Genomic DNA, 20,815 nt, shown 5'->3' with positions numbered 1-20,815 from the left:
GAATCAATTCCAGATCTGCCCCAATATAAAGAGAACTGTGGCCAGGGAGCAGAAAAACATTTCCCACCTGGTACAGCAGTCCACGCATGCATGTGCGTCATGCATATGCTAACATTTGTCTCATGTTTTTGATATGAAAAGCTGGTCCAGCAGCAGGGGTTTCGTCTATGTCAGTGGTTCTTAACGTGGGTGATAATGCCCTCCGGGGGGCGATTTCATTTTTCAGTGGGTGGCAGAATGAAAAGGGGCTGTGTGGGTGCGAAGGAACAGAAGGGGGCGGTAAGGGGGGCGCTGGAGCAAACCAAACCTCTGAAGGCAGCTGCAGCTGTGGTGCTGGTAGTGGATCCGGTGCCGCCACCGCCAGGCAATCCAGCTCTTTCTACCTGCCACGTCTCGCCTTTCTCCCTTAGGGGAGCACCAAGTGTGGATTGGTGGAAGGAAAGGGTCTCTCAGGTCCCCATCTTCGCCCAGTGAAGCGCTGCATTGGGGAGGTAGAGACAAGCCCCGTTTGTCCATCCTGCCTTCCTGCCCACCTTCCTGCCTGTTGCAAGGGAAGCGTGGAGAGAAACGGGTCAGTTTGGGGTGGCGTGGCAGGATTTCTAGGGACAGGGCTGGCTCAGGTGATCCTGGGTGGGTGGGAATTGGGCAGCTTTTCCGGCTTTTCTTGTTGTCCTTTTGTAGCTGGCTGGCTGTCAGGGGGGAAGAAAGTTCACCTGGCCAACTTTAAATGGCTTTGAAGGATGTCAAACTTGAGATCTTCCCCTGTCTTCTGTGTACACAGGTGTGATGTGCCTCTATGTGTAAATCCTCTGGGAGAGAAAGCTCTCAAATTGAACTGAGAGCGCTGAGGGCAAAATCCACGGGGCTGTCATAGAGATTCAAGCAAACGCACTGTGGAAATTCAGCCGCTCTTCTTTCTCCCTGAACCCTGAGGATCCGTTCAGTGAAGTCGAAAAGGGCAGCATGTCAGTGGCTTGAGTATAACAGTTTGCTTCAAGAAGAGGGTGGCGGGGGCGCTCCAAAAGGTTTAGACTCCAACTCCCACAATCCCCTGCTCTTGGCCTACCTTCCCGCCCATTGCAACGGAAGCGCGGAAAGAAACGGGTTGGTTTGGGGTGGCGTGCTATCTCTCATTGAGCTATTCAGCAGTTCAGTTGTTTATTGTTCTGTTGGGTACTTGGAAAGTAGTTTTTAAGGTAATTTGTTATGGATGTTTTTGTAACCCTCCTCCCCCAAAGTAATTTGTATGAGTAAATGTTGCAAAGAGTGTTAGTTATTCATTACTCTCTGACTTAGGATTGTGAAGTGATTGGCATAAAACTTGAAAATTCTTCTCAAAATCTTCTGAAAAGATAATGTGAAAATGTTACATTAAACAAGTTTCGTGTGTAGAAGGTTGCTTTGGTCAACAGACTTTTGCATTATTCTAACAGTGCTCCTTGAATTAAAAAAAAAAGAATTTAAAACTGCTACAAGGCAATATATAACCCTAATTTGCTTCTCTAGTTCCTTAATATAAAGTGTACTATCTACAGAATTTCTCTCCAATATTGCTCTGATTTTTCAAAAAAAATATTTTGAGACCCAAGTGGGTTGCTATCTTGAATTTAGGGTTCAGACAGCAGCAAAATCAATATTTCTTTCCTTTCAAACAAATACTCTATTATTCTAAGGTTCTCCGATTCTTAAAATTCTGTTAGGACTTGTAGCTGAAGTGACAAAACCAATTGCTAGCATATTATTGTCAGCAATGGCAGTAATATGCCAGCTGACATATTATTGGCCAGTATGAAGACTAAGTCTTTTGGTGAAACTAGAATGGGCCATTAATACATAGTCCTGGCTATGTTTTCATCAGGATGAGGCCAGAAGCCATGGAGACATATTGTTTTTAATTGCTCCCTTTAGTTTCAGAGGTAGTTTGTGGAAGATAAAATGAAGCTTTTATCAAGCTGCATTTTCAAGCTTTGGAATACACAGGCTTGTGTCCAGTAAGGATCATCTTGCTGGTGGAAGGAGAAATTAGGCTGCTTCCCTACCTTAATTTTCTTTCTCTTGTGCTGCCCTCATTCTCCATTGCCACCACACCAAGCTCAGTTACCCAACTCACACTTAACAGCAGAAGTGGTCTGCAAGAGGGAGGGGCATCACTGAAAACTGTCTCCTTCCCTCTTCTGAAAGGGGACAGTGCCTTCTATCAGTGGAGTGACTTCCACTGGATAAAAACCTCAGCACCCTTGTTTCATTTTCATGTCTTGTATTGTGTTTTGCCCATGGGTGATTGATTGATTGATTAGGCATCCTTCAGTCTTGAGAGTCTATGGTAACGTGCTCTGTATGGAGGATTTGGAACAGCATATCATGTGGCTGAGAAGGCCAATTTGAGAGTGACCATCCCTTCCACACTGAACACAAATACAGTCTGTCCCCTGTCCAGCTCCCTGATTTTGCTGCTTTCGGGACTGCCTGCTTCGGCCTGCTGGACAAGGGTCTCTTCAAATTGGGAGAGGCTGTGATGCAACGCCTGCCTCCAGGCTGAACACTCAGATGTCAAGGTTTCCAATCTGTTCAGATCCTGCTTGCAGATATTCTTGTATCGCAGCTGGGGTCTCCCTCTGGGGCGATTTCGCTGCACTAATTCTCCATACAGGAGATATTTTGGAATCCGATGTCAAAGGGATCTGATGTTAAGCCATCAAAAACTACGGTGCCCTTCATTCCCCCATGAAAGGACCTGATGATGTTAAGGAGTTGAGATGGACATCCAATCTTGGGAAGTATTTTAAAAAGGCCCTCCTTGCTAACCAAATCAAAGGCCTTTGTGAGATATATGAAAGCCACAAAGAGTGGCTGTTGTTGTTCCCTACATTTCTCCTGCAACTGTCTAAGGGAGTATACCATGTCAGTGGTGGATCTATTAGCTCGAAATCCACACTGTGATTCTGGAAAGACTCTGTCTGCAAGCACCTGGAGTCTCTTCACCACAACACGGGCAAGCAACGCTGAGAAGAGAGATGCCAGGGTAGTTATTGCAGTTGCCCCTGTCTCCTTTGTTCTTATACAGTGCGATGATGTTTGCTTCGTTTTTGAATTCTTGTTGTGCTCTGTAAAACATTTTGTGTTTCTCTTTGTATTGTACTGTACATTTTAATGAGCACTCCAGTTCGATATTATATTTTGATTTCTCAGTTTTATGGTTTCAATTTTTTTGTGCTCTTTGTGTAAACTTTTTGTGTAGAGATATATATACAGTGGTGCCTCGCTTGATGACGATAATCCGCTCCAGCAAAATCGCTGTACAGCGATATCATCGTCAAGCGAAAGTAAAAAATCCATTAGAATGCATTAAAAACTGGTTAATGCGTTCTAATGGGGGAAATACCTCATCGTCCAGCGAAGATCCTCCATAGGGCGGCCATTTTCCTGTGCCTGTAAAGCGAGCAATCAGTCTTAAACACAGCAGGGAGCCATTTTGCACAGTGGGGAGCCATTTTGTGACTCGCCAATCAGCTGTTTCAAAACCATCATTAAGCAAAAAATCAGTTCCTGAAGCAGGGAACCAATCGTCGTGAAGCAGATTTCCCCCATTTAAGCATCGTTTTGTGATCACTATTGCAATCGCAAAACACTCATCGTAAAGAGGATTTGTTGTGGGTAATTGTCAAGTGGGGCACCACTGTATATAATCTGATTTTTGTTGCTTTCCTTCTCTAAAATTTTTCTTTGTGGCTTTTAAACCCTTTTTATAGTGTGCATGAATTTGTATTTTCCTCATATCTTAATTTAATTTCAGAGTTTTCATCTTGAAATTTTTAGTTCCTGCGTTGAAGTTTGTTTTTAAGCCCTTTTTATATTTCTCTTTGCAGCATAAAATTCACTTGTAACTAAATCATTAAATGTTACTGGTTTTTTTCGGGCATTTCATTTTCTTACAATTGAATTTTATTTTAAGGGGTCATTGGATTTAAGTGTCTTGAATAAATAAATAAATAAATAAATAAATAAATAAATAAATAAATAAATAAATAAATCGCCATGGGGAGGAGGGCAATGATAACTTCCTCAATGGCTCAAGGGGGCGTTTCTTTCAAAAAGGTTAAGAACCACTGCTACAGAGGACATTCATGTGAGCTGAATGTTATTTGTCCATAAATCAAAAAGCCCTGTCATTCCCTGAAAGGGGTAACTCATTTGGGCCTTCTAATTGTGATGGTAGCTACAGAGCTGCCAATAGCAGGGCTTGGGCGCATCCATCATGAAACTGGGCTGAAGACTCCTTTAGCTCCTAGAGAGTGGCACAGATTTCCAATAACCATTAGAAGTCACTGTCAGATCTGCAATTCTGCCAGTGAGAGAACTAGAGTTATTTTGCAGCCAGAAGTCACAGAATGCTGCTGTATTTGGATAAACAGAGATGATGATGCCACCTACCACCCCTGCCAGGCTTCCTCATTCCTTTTTAATTTGGCTGCAGTCTGTATAGGAATTGTGACGAGGAAGTGAAAGCTCTGATTGTTCTGAGCTGTCTCTGTTATTATTTGAAGTATCATGTTTTGCCTTGTTCTTAAAGGGGTAATCAAAACTCATTACTTTTAGAAAAGACCTGTTCTTGCTATAAATTGGAACGATTAGAACTGATTTTTTGTATGGTCTACCGGAGTTCCTTCAATTTTGGGGGTTCTCTTTTGGTTGTGACTTTGTGGACTGCCTGAATTTCAGAATTTCTCTCTACGGCCCTGGACAGTTACTGCACCAATCCAAGGTAGAATGTGGAACAAAAGTGTGGCATTTCAGCTGCATGGAGCCACCAGGGATGTTTCTGTGGCCACCAAGGCCACTTCAGTGATCTCCCATTACAAAATGCATAACAAACAAACAAAACAAATAAAAAGAAAACAAACACCTTTGTTTGGAAGTCAAGTTTATTTCTTTCAGGTGTGGTAAAATTAAAATTAAGGGACCGGAGGGTCCCCAAAGCCCTCCAAAAACTAATTAAAAAAGAAAAGGGTCTTATATAGTGCATTTCTGGTTTTATATTTAAAAAGAAAGAAAGGAAAGGAAAACAATGGCCATTTGTGGCCATTTCTGGTCCTGATGCGGCCTGAGACTAAGTCAGAAAATTTAAATTTAGCTCAATATCCACCAAACTTACTAACCATTTACATTTGTTGAAAGACAGCCCTGACAATTGCTTTTTGTTTGGGTGAGATGTAGTTAATTCATATTAAAAAGGAGTCAGCTTCTGAGATTTTTCCCTGCTTGGTGTCACTTTGTGAATGGTAGCAAGCGAAAGAGGGTATCCTATAGATCATCTTGACAACTGCCAGTAGTGTAAAGCTTGTCATCCTTTTTCCTGCTGGCAACATGGACACAATTTTATACAGCAATATCAAGCCATTTCCTGGTTTTGTTTTGTGGATGCAGAAGCACAGTATCCCACATCCATAAATTGGAGGGTTGATTTGTTGTTGGTTGGTGTTTTTGTTTTGTTTTTTTAAAGAACTGGATCATCCAAGTTCTTGATGTGCTGACACTGATGAAAGTACGGCCTCTCCTGGAACAAAACACCCTGTATTTTCACCATCTACAAACATATATATTGTACGTAATGTATATATCTGCATGAAGTGTATTTGAACAAGTAACCTCCCGGGACTAAGAACTAGTAGCTCTGAGCACTTTGGTTCAAATAGTTCTGTAGAACCTGAAAATCACATACTTCAAAGAGGGAAGTATGTCTTTCAGTCCACAAAAGCACCACTAATGGGGTACACCCAGAAGAAGATAAACAGAAGAAACACGTACATCTTCCTAGTCCTTTCCCAATTAGATTTCTGAAGTTCTCCCCTAGAAATAACAATTTCCCCTTTTGCTACCCAGTCACGCTGAGACAGAAGGAGATTATACTAATTACCTCAGAATTTCGGGACAAACAAAACTGGCCTTCACTAAGAACCCTCCCCCAATCTCATCTCTCTCCTCATGTATGCCCATAATATGAACCAGTTATGTTCCATTTTGTTTCTCAAACCTTAGATTTGGAATAGGGTTGGGGCTGGGTGGAAATGAGATCCAATGGGGTTGTAGTTAACATAACTGTGCAGCTGAAAATGCTAAGATACTGGTTGCTTTATACAGTGCTCTAGCAATAGATCTTCAATGCAACTTCATTTCTATACTAAACAAAGACGGGCAGAAACTGCCAGTTTGTTTCTCAGCTGAACAGGGGTTTGGCCGTTCCCAGCCCCACCTCCTTCAGTGGGCTCCCACTCAGAGGCAGCACCCAGAGGAGACGACACAGGGAAGCCCGTGGTTTATACACAGCTCTAGTACTGTACTAGATATCACGTGTGAAGAAACGGAGAAATTGGGGGACATGTTCTAGGTGCAATTCTGCCTTTTTGCTACCACTACCAGGGAGAAAGTGGAGGCAGCCTCTGCCAGTCATGAAAACGGGCAACAACTTCAGTTTATCTTTTCCCAGAGAAGACTTCAAGGCCACGTCAGCTTGTTTCCTGGTACTGTGCTAACTGGGGAAAAAAAAAAGACTTCAGCCATGTGAAGGCAAGGAACAGAAACTCTTCTTGTCTTTGTAAACTAGAGATGGGCATGAATTTAAAAATATGAATTACCAAATTCATTCAAACACCGCTAATTAGTAATTTACGTTCATATGAATCAAAGCCCTTGACGATTCATGAATCAATGTTTTTAAGGCAATTTTTGATTTGTTGATTTGTCTGGCTAAAAAATGCCCCTACAAGCACCTATAGATACCAAACATGCAGAGAAGCTTCCACTGACTATGCTCTACAATCATTCCAAGGTTGGTGAAGATTAGGTTTCAAATGCCCAAGTTATAACCAACAAAGTGGGCCCCAGGAAAATTTCCCCCAGGCACCTAGAGACACCAAAATCATAGAGGAGTTTCCCTTGCTTCTCCTCTACAATCCCTCCAAGTTTGACGAAGACTGGGTTTCTCCAAAACAGCCACTACAATGCATGACAAAAAATAACGGGATGACCAACCCTCATATCCATTTGTGGAAGCCTTGGTACATGCAACCAGACATCTCTACAGAAACCCCACCTGTGTCTCATCTGCACCCACACTGAACTAGAACCGGTGTATAAGCAGAAAAATCACATAGTACCCACTGCAGCTCTAGGCCACATGCACTAATCTGTCCTAGAAGACATGTCTATTCACCCAGCTCTTTCCATTTACTGACCCTGGTGCTCTCACTGTCTTCCTTCATAGACTCAAATGATTTTTCTTTCCCATTCTGGTTCTCTTTCTCTTTCCTTCTGCTCCTTCTTTTCTCATCCACTGTTTTTTTTTTTTTTAATTTTTGCTGGTCTTTTTCTCTGCTCATTTTCAACTAACTCAGTCCTTCTCTCTCCCTTCCCCCATCTCTGTTTTAGCCTTTTGAAGTTTTTTGGGAGCTTGCAAGAGAAGCATGACTTTAAGCTGCTGAGAGGTTCCCTGAGGAATGAATATTGCAGCACAGGGGGCAGCTTCCTCTCTCCTGAATGTTAAGAAATACTGCCGCCTACTAGTGACTGTAGATGGTATTGCAGTCCATCAGCAGATCTTAAATTAATACATCTAGGTTTCCAAACCCAAATTAAGACTGACTGGCAAGCTTCAAAGTATTCTTACTCCTCCTCCACTCTTCAGGTGACCAGGTATCCCAGGTTTGGTACTATGGTAGAGATAGACATAACCATCTGTATGGTTATAGCTAGCTCACTATAGAGAGACTCCTCACACCAGTTTCTGAACGTTTGTCCTCCTCACCATTACCAGGCACAGAAAATTTAACAGACCTGTTAATGTATATGTCATCAGTGTGATTGATGCCTGTTCCATGGAACCATATAAATAAGAAATAACTGGTTGCTTGTCTGTGTAAACTTTGAATCTAAATTTAGAAAGGATGGGGAGAGTGAAAGAGACAACCCAGAAGGGCCTTAGGGATGGTATGGCAGAAATTTCAAACACAAACTTACGAGAAAATCCCAATGTGGGTAGCACCGATAGAAGCATTCTCATTAAAAACCCTGAATCAGAAAGGAAGGTTAACCACATATGAAAATCTGTTAACAAAAGAGTTGGAGATAAGGGAGAAACAAGAGCTCGAAAAAATAGGTATAGCAGTTGACTGGTGGTCAATGGCAAAATTAGAATCAAGATACAAAAAAGACAGGACTGTGGCTTTTTTCAAGGGCAAAGTCCAGGTGGACAGACTGTGGTTATATACGGATGAAGCAATAATTAAGAAAATGTATACTTATCTATTAGAATATGAGCTAGAGGATGAGAGGGTGAAAGAAACAATGATAAAATGGGCAAAATGTTTTGGATACAATGTAGACCTTGATAATTGGACTAAGATGCGGAAAGAAAGCTATAAGATCTTGAAACCAGCAAATCTAAGAGAAAACATACTCAAAATGTTTTACAGATGGCACTATACACCCGTAAGATTAGCAAAAAATCAGAGGATAACAGCAATATATGTTGGAAGTGTAGAAAAAATGTAGGAACTTACTATCATATGTGGTGGACATGTGAAAAGGTCAAAATTTATTGGACACAGGTATGGGATCTAGCAAAAGAAATTATACAGCAGAAGTTAGAGCTAAAACCTGAAATGGCATTATTGAATGTCATTTCAGGAGTAAATGATAACAAATTGAAGCATTGTCTTATGTATATACTCACAGCAGCTAGATTACTCTGGGCCCAGAAATGGAAAACAGAAGAGGTTCCAACGATAGAAGAGCTGCTAAAGAAGCTATGGGACATGGCAGAGCTGGACACTCTATCAGAAGCACTACGGGAACAGCCAAGAGACTATGTAAAACAAAGTTGGGGACTAATATATTCTTGGGCCCAGAAGAAGACAGGAGTTTAGGGTGAAATTTATGATATATGTATGAACTAATTAGTATACACTGCAAATTGATATAGGGAGAATAGAGGGGTTAACGAGGCTGGAATCTTTGACTCCTAAAGGGGGGTGGAGGGACTTCAAATAGAGGGGTTAGTGAGGTTTTTTTTTGTATATGTAGTTAGGTTTTTTTTCTTTCTGTGTTTGTCTTTTTCTTATTCTTTTCCTTTTTTTTTAGTGTTTTATGGTTTTTTGTATGTCAGAAATTATCAATAAAAAAAGAGAGATAACCCAGAAGAATGGGATGGGAAGAGTCCAGAATAAAAACACTGAATGTGAACAAACAATCATCAAATTTATTTCAACTGGATATTGAGACTAAATCCTTAAACTTGAATATGGATACAAGAGATTGCCATTTTTTTTTTTTTTTGAAATTTTAAAACCACATTTATTTTAATACAAAAAAATGTGTTGCACCATTACAGAAGTCAACTCCGTATTTTCACATGCATGGAGAACTAGGCATCTACATGTAATTGTAAAATTACGATTTCCTGCAATATAATTATTAACTCTTGGTAGGAATGTTTTTCCTTTTGTGCTTTTCCAATCAGTGCTGCATAGGTCTTTGTTTTTGCTTTTGATTTCCTGGGAAAATGGGACCAAAGAAACCCTTAAATATTGGGCTGCTTATAACATGAAAATTGCAAATTGTGCTGCACGCATGCATTATATGCAAAAAACTGAGTATGTTGTGACCCAAATTCAAGCATGGATGCCACTGGAGTTTGGAAAACTCCTGGAATGTAACAGTCAACATGACAAGTGGCCATGCTGCCTTGGACATTCTGGGGATTATAGTAACAAAACAAGAACACAGAACCTTGGGACACACCCTTTGTTAATATTTGGTGGAATGTGTCAGTCACAGTTGCTGTGCATCCTCTGTTCATTTAACTGAAGGTTCTATAGAATTTGCACACACACAAAAATAGTTAAATATTGTGCACCAGCAGGTTTTAGTTGACTGCATATAATCTAAAGTCCTGCAGCAAGAGGACTGAATATTGCATTAACAAAATTGGTAGATGCTTTTAAAAACCATGCATTTCATTGGCTATAGTACTTCTTACACAGTGCAACAAAAGCATCTTTAAAAAATTTTAACACCTAGAAGCATATAGCATCTACACTTTAAGTGTATGTACAAATTCAACAAAATATCTACATATATAAAGCTTACTTAAAATTAAATTTGATGCAAGTTATGAAAAACCAATTCATTGGCAAATGAAACTGAGCATTCCTTCAACCATAGGTTGTCATATAAATTTTCGTATCTGGAGGCAAATCATTTCTGTGATATGGATAGATGTGTGTGTGTGTGTGTGTGTGTGTGTGTGTGTGTGTTGGGAAGAAGTAACTTTCTAAATAGATGTTAGTGAACATGTGTGACTAACCTTTGCCTTTGTCACCTGAATTAAATGGTGCAGCTCTTCAGTAGCAATCTATATACCGCTTCACAACAGGCATAACAGTAAAAGATGCACCAGAGGGGTTGTGAGGACTTGGGAAAGTAAATGAGATTAGTGCCATTGTATATTATGATGAGAACTTCTGAATCTCCCTGTGTTAGCCAAATATGCTAAGTCAGCCATTTTCCCATTAAATACGTAAGGCCATGAAAATGAGTTGCATTAGCTTCTCTATAGTTTATCTCCATAAAGGAAAAAAGAAAGAAACGTCAATGAACTTTGTATAATTGAAATAGGAACTTGTCTGTATCAAACCAACCTACCTGGGCATTCAAAAATAATCACATTACTTTGGCAATGATGACAGTTCATTGCTCATGCACTATTGTACAAAAGGAGTAAGGGCACAACCCACTGGGAACATTTCCTTCACAAGCTGCATGAAAATGTATAAAGTAATATATAAGTACTTTTGCAACTTTTCGTTTTAGAGATAAATTGAGAATGTTCCCAGTGGGTTACGGCCAACTACTTTACATTATGGGATGCACACTGTTTAAAGGGACTATATATATATTTTGCCCTGCATGTTCGTGGAATCTTTTTTTAAATCTCCTCTGAAGATTTTACTTTCATAACTGTACAAATTCCGAAATGCATTACAATGCATATTGTTGTATGACCTAATAAGAAGAAAAATATGAAAAACATACAATGGGTGTAAAAAAACAGAACACTGTACTGCAGTAATACTTGGTAGATTAGGCTATAAAACAAGAGAAGCAGAGTAGGTATCAGAATCTCAGTAAGATTCAGCAAATGCAAGTGTCATATTTAAAAGCAATTTATCAATCATATACTGTACAAACTGTTCCTAACTGTCTTGCAAAAAGACATAATGATAACTCGACATTAAGTCAACATTTTCACAACAATGTCCACAAAGACATTGAGGTTCTATGTAATGCTACTATAACACTCTGACAATGAAAATGGACTTGCTATCCAGGGATTCAATTGAGGACTGCATAACCAAGTATCAGAATAATTTTAAGTGGCATAACTGGCTTTATCTGGAAAGGATGCAGCGTTTTTGCATGCATTGTATTCTCCATATTCACAGATGATATTGCTCTCTTTTAGTTTTGTTTTTAAAAAGGCAAGGTCTGTGCAAAAAGGTTTCCAGTTTTGTTTTCTGATTCATACTTACTGTTGTTAAATTATGTAACTGTTTCATTTATGTGTACTTAGAGTATAAACACTTTGCTGCATAGAATGTATGTGTTCTTCATATCTGTAACATGGGGAAGATGTACACAAGTGCTTGGGGAAAAAAACCAAGGGAAATGTTGTTGGAATGAGGCAGAGTTTCTTTTAACTAGACAAACGCATTCATTGTGTTAACAGGGGAAGGAGCCTCAGAGCTTTCATTTCCTTCTGCTGTTTTTCTCTCTTTTTTACCACTGTATTGTCCAATAAAGGAGCCATCCTCATTGAACTGATCATTGACTCCTTCTCCATAGTCAACTAAACTATCATCGCTGTCTTCTTTTTTCACAGTTCTGTCTGAAGGTGTCCTGCTTCCTTTTTTAAGAGGCTTGTGGTCATCAGCATCACTGCATTCACCAAGTGTCCCATCATCATCTTTCATAGGCTGTATTTCTGGATCACCATGAGCATCTTCTTTTTCTTTCCCTGGATATTTTCCTCCTTTATACCTCCGTATGAAACAAACAATCAGCAAAATCAAGATGAGTAGAGCAACTGCACACATAAGACCAATGAACCATCCTTGAGTAGCAATGTCAACCTGCCGGCTTGCCTTTGCCATCTTACCTCCATCCGTAATTCTGATTGCCTCCTCTGTTATTTGACTTCCATGTCCCACTGATGTTTGTGCTTGGAGGTAGAACTTGTATCGAGTGCTGTAATTTAAGTTACATAATATCAAGCTGGTCTCATTGGCTGGAATGCTGATCTCTTCCAAGCGGCCTAAATTATGTGTGCTATTAATTGGTTGAAACCTCAGCATACATCCTACCAGAACACCATTTGGGTGAGAAGGTGGGCCCCATTCCAGAGTGAGAGAGTCCAGATTTTAATTAGTAATCTTCAAAAAGGAGGGTGCACTGGGAACTCCTTCTGGTGTTTTAAATGTTGCATCAGAGGATGGTGGTCCTTCTCCTTTCCCATTAACTACTCTGACATTCAGTCTGTTAAGAGCTATAAGGCTCCAGTCCAGGTACCATTCCATGTGTCTTGTTTCCGCTGAAATTCAGCATCTTTTTTTCTACATGTCTCTTAATTCTTCCTGATGAACTTTTCACTTTCCAGTAGTAAATTTTATATCCCTGAAAATGACCTCGGACATACATTAAAGGAACTGGATCCCACTGAGCCTTTGCTAATGTGCTGTTTATAACTTGTACCTGCAAATTTCCTGGTGCAACCATTGGCAAATCTTCTCCAGCGTGTCCAATTGTTGTTGTAGGCTCTGGTGCCATCCCTAAGTCATTTAGTGCTTGCACTTTTCTCTCATATGGAGTGAATGTTGGTGTACCAGACACAGTATACTTAGATATATTGGCTACAACAACTGACGTCCATTCATCATCACCATCCTTCTGCCGCCAACTGACTTTGTACCGAAGCCCTGGACCATTGGACTGAAAATGCTTTAAAGGCTCCCACATGATCACTAGATTGTCAGGTTCTGATCCAGTTCCTCGAATGACACCAGGATTGTCATCTGGCTTTGCAGGTTTTGTAAAATATTGCTCAGAAGCTTCACTTGGCTGGCTTCTTCCAATATCATTGACAGCTATTACACGGAAGGAATAATTAACATACGGTGACAGCTTTAACTGTACAGTTGTGAGGATTCCAGAGACCTCTGTCTGGTAGTTCCATGTCCCTCGTTCACGCATGGCATCTTCATATTCAATGATGAACATTGTAATAGGGCTATTATTGTCATTGCTGGGAATCCAGGTGAGCTGAACACTTCTTTCTAGGTGATCTGTCAATTCCAATTCAAATCGTGGATCAGGACGATCAACAATAGTGAGCACAGCACTTGCAGAAACACTGTCCAGAGTAGTATTAGCCATGCAAGTATATGCTCCACCATCTTTATCAGTGACATTCATAACAGTTAAGTTGTATTTACCAACAATAAACCTTTCATCATTTGGCAATTCACTATTGTCCTTCAACCACGTAACTGTGGGTATTAAGGTAGTATCATGTTTAACAATACATTCAAAAGAAACCTGTCCAGTCCTTTGCACAACTTTGTGATCAGGCTGTTTAATAATCACTGTTGGCTCCTTGATTTCTAAATGAACTTCATTCTGAACCTTTCCTAGTTTATTTCTTGCTACACAGGTGTACGTGCCACCACTATCCTTCTCAGCCACGGGAATTTCCAATGTTCCATTTTTATGGAAAATATATTCATTTCCCTGGAGAATACTGCCTTTCACTCCTTTAAACCATTCAATGTCAGGTACAGGTGAACCAAAAAGCCCACAATCTAGTAGTACAAGTTTATTTGCAATGACTTGGTAAAGTGTATTAGAAGAGGTGAGGATTCTTGGCGGCTCAGCTAAACCATTCACAAATGAATTTGCCAGTAGATATCCATATTCATTAGAAGCATCACACTGATAAACACCACTTGATCGTTCCTGCACATCATTGAAAATGACTGTATCACCATCTACTTTTCTGCTAGGATCTTCAGGAGCAATTGTAATAGGAACTCCATTAGCGAACCAGTTTATACTGGGTTTGGGTTTGCCATTAGCTTGACATATCAAAGAACCACTTTCTCCAGGAGATAAAACAAGGTTTGCAGGTTCTCTTATCCAGTAAGGTGCAGCTTTACCAGTGACCGTAATAACATGGTGAGCAGAACCCAAACGATTTGCTGCCATACATTTATAATTCCATGAATCAGCTTCTGAAATATGAATAATTTTGAAGGTTTTATGAAAATTTTCAAAGAAGGTCCTATTGACAGGAAGTTCACCACCTTCTTTGATCCACTGGATGGCTGGTATAGGCAATCCTTCTGCAATGCACTCCAACAGAAGGGTGTTTCCTCTTAACTCTGTTTTACTACTTGTGCTTCCAGTGGGTATTAGAAGACTTGGCCACCTTTCTGGATATAATCTGGCACCATAAAAATCAGAGTCATATTAGCAGTTATAGTTTCATTCAATTAATCCACTGGTCCAACTTTTAAAGAAATTGGTTGCTTCTGTTGGATAGTTTGAGTGTGGTTAAATCTTGCATAACATATATAATCATCACGGGTATCTTCTGGTATTACATTAGAAAAATAAAGGTCTCCATTTAGACTCTGCGAAATTCTACTGTTCTGAGGCAGCTTTTGAAAAGAGTTATCCATCCAAAAAATTATAGGTGGTGGTAATCCCATTGGTGGCCTGCAAAGAGGTATTGCATATTGACCTTCAGTTACTATTTTTGGAAGTAGTTTTTCTTTAGTCCATAAAGGGGATCTGGATGGCCGTATGACAATATTATTGGAAATGGCGGCACCAAGCTCATTCCTTGCCATGCACTGATAAATTCCTTCATATGACTCTGCTCTTCCTCCATTTTCTTCATTAATAATATTTATGATAAGAGTTCCTGAGTGTGGCTTCATTCTTACCCGTGCATCCTTATCTATGTCAAAATGAGTTCTGTTACGAGTCCATGAAAAGCTTGGAAATGGTTTTCCTTTTGCTTCACACTGTATTACAATATTGTCTCTTGGATCAATGATATAGTCTTTTGGATATTGTTGTATTATTGTTGGAGGCTGTGGCAGATCAAGAGGTACATCCAATGCAATAATTATTTGGCATAAAAAGAGAACCAAGGGAATGCTGCTTCTAGAGATGTTCCTTCCCCTCTTCATTCTTATTCCAATATTCATTAGGACACACTCAGTGGAATTAATATAAATTCAACTTCTTGTTATCGAAGGAGATTTGAGGAAATAGCTACGTGATGTAGTGCAATTTTGTTGTTGCCCTTCTCCAGTGGGTAGAAGAGGTTCAGGGACTCAGTCATCTGCATGGCCAGATGGCTCCTAGGAACTGGCTTCGGGGACTCTTGAGTAGCCACTTGCTTAGGTTCCACCGCTGATGTCACTGAGGTTGTCGTCTTCGCTTTTGCAGCTTTCGATGACTTGATCGAGGCAAGATCTTTTCCAGACTCTGCATTCCACATCGTGAGAGTGAAATCTTGGTTTGCAGGGCCCTTTCCTGCCTTTCTTGGTGTACCTCTTCTGCCACTGATGAGGGAACTGCAAGGCTTCTTATGTGCCCCCAAAGCCGTTGCCTCCTCAGAAGCATTTGGAGCTGTGGTGGGATCTCAGCTTTTCTTTCTCTTCCTCACCGTCCTGCTTGGTTCCCCTTCACTCGCTGGGCTTTTCCTCCTCTTCGCCTTGGTGTTGAGTTTCGGCTTCTAGGGTTCCTTGGACGGTTTCCCTTGTGAGGAGGGTCTTGGGATGGGCACGTCTTTCTTGCCTTGGGGCTCCTAAGACTGGTCTCCGATGTCATAAAGGTGTCACCTCTGCCATGTTTTTTGCCACTGACAACGGAACTGCAAGGGTTCTCATGTGCCCCCAAAGCCATCGCACCAAGGGTGTCTGGGTGTTGGTACCCACCCTGCAGTACCCAAACATGGGGGGATGAGTAAAAGGAGCGCTTGTCTTCATGGAGGTGCTGGCCAGCCATCTCCACCCATGGGCCTCGCATAGCTGGGATAGGGAGGCCTTCAGTTTGCAGGGGTGGGATAATATTGCAGGCTCTGTAGGCTACAAGTGGCTGTGATGGTGGCTGACGGCCTGAGCGGGACGCCGAAATTTTGGGGATCCTTCGCGGGGGTCTTTCCCATGCTCTTGTCAATGGGAATAGCTTTTCTTGAGCAGAAGGAGCCAGAGGGAGCTGAGAGTTGAGGACGCTCAGGGACTCAGTCGTCTGCATGGCCAGATGGCTCCTAGGAACTGGCTTCGGGGGCTCCTGGGTGGCCACTTGCTTAGGTCCCAACTCTGCTGTCCCTGGGGTTGTTGTCTTCTTTTTCGCGGCTTTCGATGCCTTCCTCGAGGCAAGATCTTTTCCAGACTCTGCATTCCACATCGTGAGACTGATGTCTCGGTTTGCAGGGCCCTTTTCTGCCTTTCTTGGTGCACCTCTGCCACCTTTTTTGCCACTGATGAGAGAACTGCGAGGCTTCTTCTGTGCCCCCAAAGCCGTTCCCTCCCCAGAAGCATTTGGAGCTGTGGTGGGATCTGAGCTTTTCTTTGTTTTCTTCCCCTTCCTGCTTGGTTCCCCTTCACTTACTGGGCTTTTTTTCCTTTTCGCCTTGGTCTTGTGTTTAGGCTTGTCCGGTGCCTCGGACGGTTTCATTTGGGAGGGTCTTGGGAAGAGCACATCTTTTTTGGCTTCGGGCTCCTGAGACAGGCCTCTGATATCACAGGGCCGAGAAGGGGTTGCCAACAGTTCCTGGGCCTTCCCGGAGTCTCTGTGCTCTGTTGGATCCGGAGAGGGAAAGATGCTGTCCGGAAGGAGGGGCTCCATGGAAGAGACGATGTCCTCAGAATCTGGGAACTCTTTGAGGAGATTCTCTGGCAGATGGATATCATCTCTTGAGCTCAAAAGGAGACTTCTCTCTTGGGCAGGAGGCAGCAACTGGGACTCCAACATTGGATTTACTTGACCATCCCCTCCTGGAAGAGAGGAAACAAAACCAGGACCCTCAATCAGAAGACACAGACTCTTCCCTTGATTGCCAGGACAAAGCCTGAGCAGCTGTCTGGTTCCAGCCCTGAGGGTGGAGCTCCTTCAGCCCCTGATCCAGTGGAGCTGTCTCCCTTCGCCCGCTTAACAGAAAGAGAAAAGCAGGAGTCTCCCTTTCGAACCACTTCCTTGCATTTCTCCAGAGAGACCCTGGTACACCACTTGCCCTCTGCTGCAACCTGGGGTTAGCCAGTTCTCTGGTCTGCCAGGAACGTCTGCTTGCCATCCTTGGTGGCACTTGGGAAATGCTATTCCTTCCTATTTTGAAGTCTGGAAGCTGGATGAGGAGCAGGCATAGCCTCCAGAAGCAGTCTGCGAGAGACGCCCAGAAGAGATGCCTGTGGATCTCAGCATCCATTTCCGAGTCCTGCCTGCACCCGCAATGTATGTAAGCCAGGGGCCCTTTTGCAGGTCAGCCACCCGGTGCCGATCTTACCCAATGATATTGCCCAATGGTATTATAAAAGGTACAGTTTTACTCAGTTTCAGAAGCAGGAAATATTACTATACTCTTTTGTTTCTCTCTTGCAGCCTCTCTGCATTCCTGCTGCCTTCTTTTTTTACCTCTTATTCTGCAACCTCTCAAAACAAAAACAAAAACCCAAGGGAGAACTCTTCCCTTTCTCCACCTGAACCTGTAGCAGCATCTACATAGTCTCTGTAGGACCTGGTTATCTGAAGTTTAATAATCTTCTGTCCCATCCCTTTTCATCAAAGAAAAAAAAAAGTCCCCCCCTCTTGAGTGTAATTTGAAAATTGCCTCTCCTGGGGCTGAAGCCTCCCTCCTTTATGTCCAAAGCCACCATTGCTGGCTGTCAGTCATTTGGCCCGCTCCCCTGGCTCTTCTCCCTAGAATGATCTCCTTGTGCTCGTGTGTCCTTTTAATGCCAGACCCTGGAGTCGGGACCTTCTTCTTCCCACAGAGCTCTCCCACTGAGCTCCAGCCCTCCAGGTAGGGGTGTGGGAGGGGTTTGCTTCTGAAAGCAATCAGATGCCCTCAAGCACTAACAGACCTGGCTAGCCCTCAATGGTGCTTGAAGCTGAATCCGAGGCCCGGATCAGCCTACTGAGTATGTGCACTGCCAAACACAGCTTTTTGTGGGAACTAGTTCTGGGGGGTTTGGCTTAAATTCAGCTGCAGGGAATGGGGAATGTTTGGGAGCAGGAGCATAGGAACAGGCTTGCTGCTGTTGCCTTGGGAACCCCGGAATTCTGAGAGTGTTTGGGTCCAAAAGGGTTTCTAGAATGGAGGGCAGTTGGCTTGAGCTCTGAGGCTGTCCGTTAAGAGCCAACGCCTAAGTCCAACCGAAACAAGCAAACCAAAATAAGCCCTTGTCGATTGTCGGCCAGGTGAAGAGTCCTCCAAAGTGAAGATTATTCTGAAGGTTTGGTGCAGAGGCAAGCACTGGCTGGATGGAGCCCCAAGTCATGGGTCAGACCATTTAAGGGGGTCAGGACTCCCCTTAGGACCTTCAGAGGTCTCTTAGTCCCCTTCCCTCTCCCAGAACGAAGCTCGGGGACCTGCACAGAGCATGTAGACCTCCCTGTAGGCAGGCCTGACCGGGAAGTGGTGCCTCTCCTGACCGGAAAGCGGTGCCTCTCTCAAAGGTGTTACTTTCTTTCAGACCCATGCCCAGGGCCTTCTGGCTCAAACCCAAGTCCCATGGAGGGTCAGGTAACAGGCCTTAGGCTTAGCCCACCTTAAACCCTATTAGCATGACTGGAAAGTCCCAATGTAACTGAAGTGGCTAGCTTGTGCTAGTGCAGCTGAAGTCCTTTCCCTTCCTGCCTATTCATCCCCCTCTGTTTCCATCTCCACTTTCATGTGTTCTACCTAGTCTAATCTAACCTAAGGCCCTTTGCTTTTTCCAGCTAAGCATCCAGAGTTTCATGGTTGGCTTTTCTGGGAACGTCTTGGAAAAACCAAGAAAGCAAAGGAAAGATCCATTTGAACCTTGAAATGACACAATGACCTACCTGCCATGGTGAAGAAGCTGATTGGGGAAGTATATTTTCCTAATCACAGGAGACCACTTCCAACACTCCTAACCGATGAAGCGTCCGGTACGGAGTAGGCAGTGGAATGGTGATGATGCAGAATTGTTTATGGCTGTTTCTATGGTAACCTGGGGGCAGGGGCAGGGAGCATAACCGCCATAGAACATGATGATATCAGATGATGTCATTACCCAAGATCAACCAGGGCAACCAGGAACAGCTAAGCAGGAAGGAAAGACATGGATCCATTCATGTTTCTGATGGACAAGCCATCTTCACCAGTTCCTTCTCCCTGTTAGTCTATTTCTCCATCCATCTATCCATCCATTCCCCATCATCTTTGCCTTGATTTTGCAAGGGAGACTTAGCATTAGATGGCAACCTTCATCAAACATAGGTGATCATAAATTCTCTTTGTGATTTCTTTTGATGGGATACCAACACAGCATGCTTTCTACTTTCCTAAAAGCCATGATGTGAATGACAGGTGTAGGCCACTGCACGATCAAGTCTTCTTGCTGATACTCTTTCTGTCTTTTGGTTCATGAAGTTACAGCCACTTGATGGAGCCTTTGCCGTGACAGTGTGCAAGCGAGGAAATGCCTTAAACTGGAATGTTCCAGTGTCCCAGGTGGAAGCCACTTGTTCCAGTTGAGCATGCTTTCCAAAACATCATGGAGGTGAAAATGAAGAAGAGGTATGATGTCTGGCAAGGTCAAGGAGCCTTCAGTCACTTGCATCTTTCGATGTCTGCCATGCCTGAACTTGGATGGTACCCTCTGAAGATCTGGTATGCTGTCATGAAAGTGCCATAAATTGGAAATCTGCATGTTTATAGGTCCAGTTTTGCCACAGGTTCATTCCCATCCCCGTCCATACCATGGGTTTTCTCATTCTGACCTCCCAAAGTAGATCTAACTGCATAGAATAATGGCCTATGTCTGGTTATAATAGTCTTCTCCCAGAAGCAAATGGTGGAGGATTTAGCCTCCCTACCCCGCCGACCAGTACTTGTGGATAGTATAACTCTATCTCTTTGTCCTTCACCTTCTAAAAGCAGATGGCCTCTACTTGCATCTTTTATCTGAATTGAGAATGCACAGTAGAAAATTTGGGATGGAACTGTGGTTTTGTAACTTCCTCCCTTACGTAGGACAAGTATGGTGGTACACATCTAATCTTGGAGGGTTTTTCCCAAGGAAAAATGTGGGGAAATGGGCATAGGGGCTTCTTCTGTGTTTATTTTAACTCTAGCTCAACACACATCAGGCTCTGATACAAACACTCTGGGACCCTCACCTGTTTACAGCACAGCATGGATGAAGCATGGTTGGCCCTTTGCCTATCTGGGCTGCTCTCACATCTGATCCTCTAGCGAATATTTTGAGAGGAGATCCATACTTACAATGTGATGTAATAAAAGGACAGAATTGCATGTTGAACTTCTGTGTCATTGGCCGTGATGTTGTAATGTAACTGCTTCTAACCCTACATCGTTCATAGCTTCAAGCTGTTGACTGTATGCCATCCATGAATTGGCAAAACAAGACAAATACAAGAGGAGGCAATACCTTTATTTTTTTTAAATATCAATCAAACAGGTAGTAATGATTTATAATTCATTATT

General features: G+C 42.4%; 1 pseudogene across 1 annotated transcript; it reads right to left on the bottom strand.

Annotated features, from left to right (window-relative positions):
* Positions 1–3,716: 3,716 nt before the first annotated feature.
* LOC144586523 (neuronal cell adhesion molecule pseudogene) lies at positions 3,717–20,476 on the bottom strand (annotated as a pseudogene). Its single transcript, XR_013541390.1, has one exon. The product of XR_013541390.1 is annotated as a neuronal cell adhesion molecule pseudogene (transcript).
* Positions 20,477–20,815: the final 339 nt, after the last annotated feature.

This window comes from Pogona vitticeps, chromosome 2 (genome assembly GCF_051106095.1).
Source record: "Pogona vitticeps strain Pit_001003342236 chromosome 2, PviZW2.1, whole genome shotgun sequence".
Classification (NCBI taxonomy): Eukaryota; Metazoa; Chordata; class Lepidosauria; order Squamata; family Agamidae; genus Pogona; species Pogona vitticeps.
This window is presented reverse-complemented; position numbering and strand designations above follow the sequence as displayed.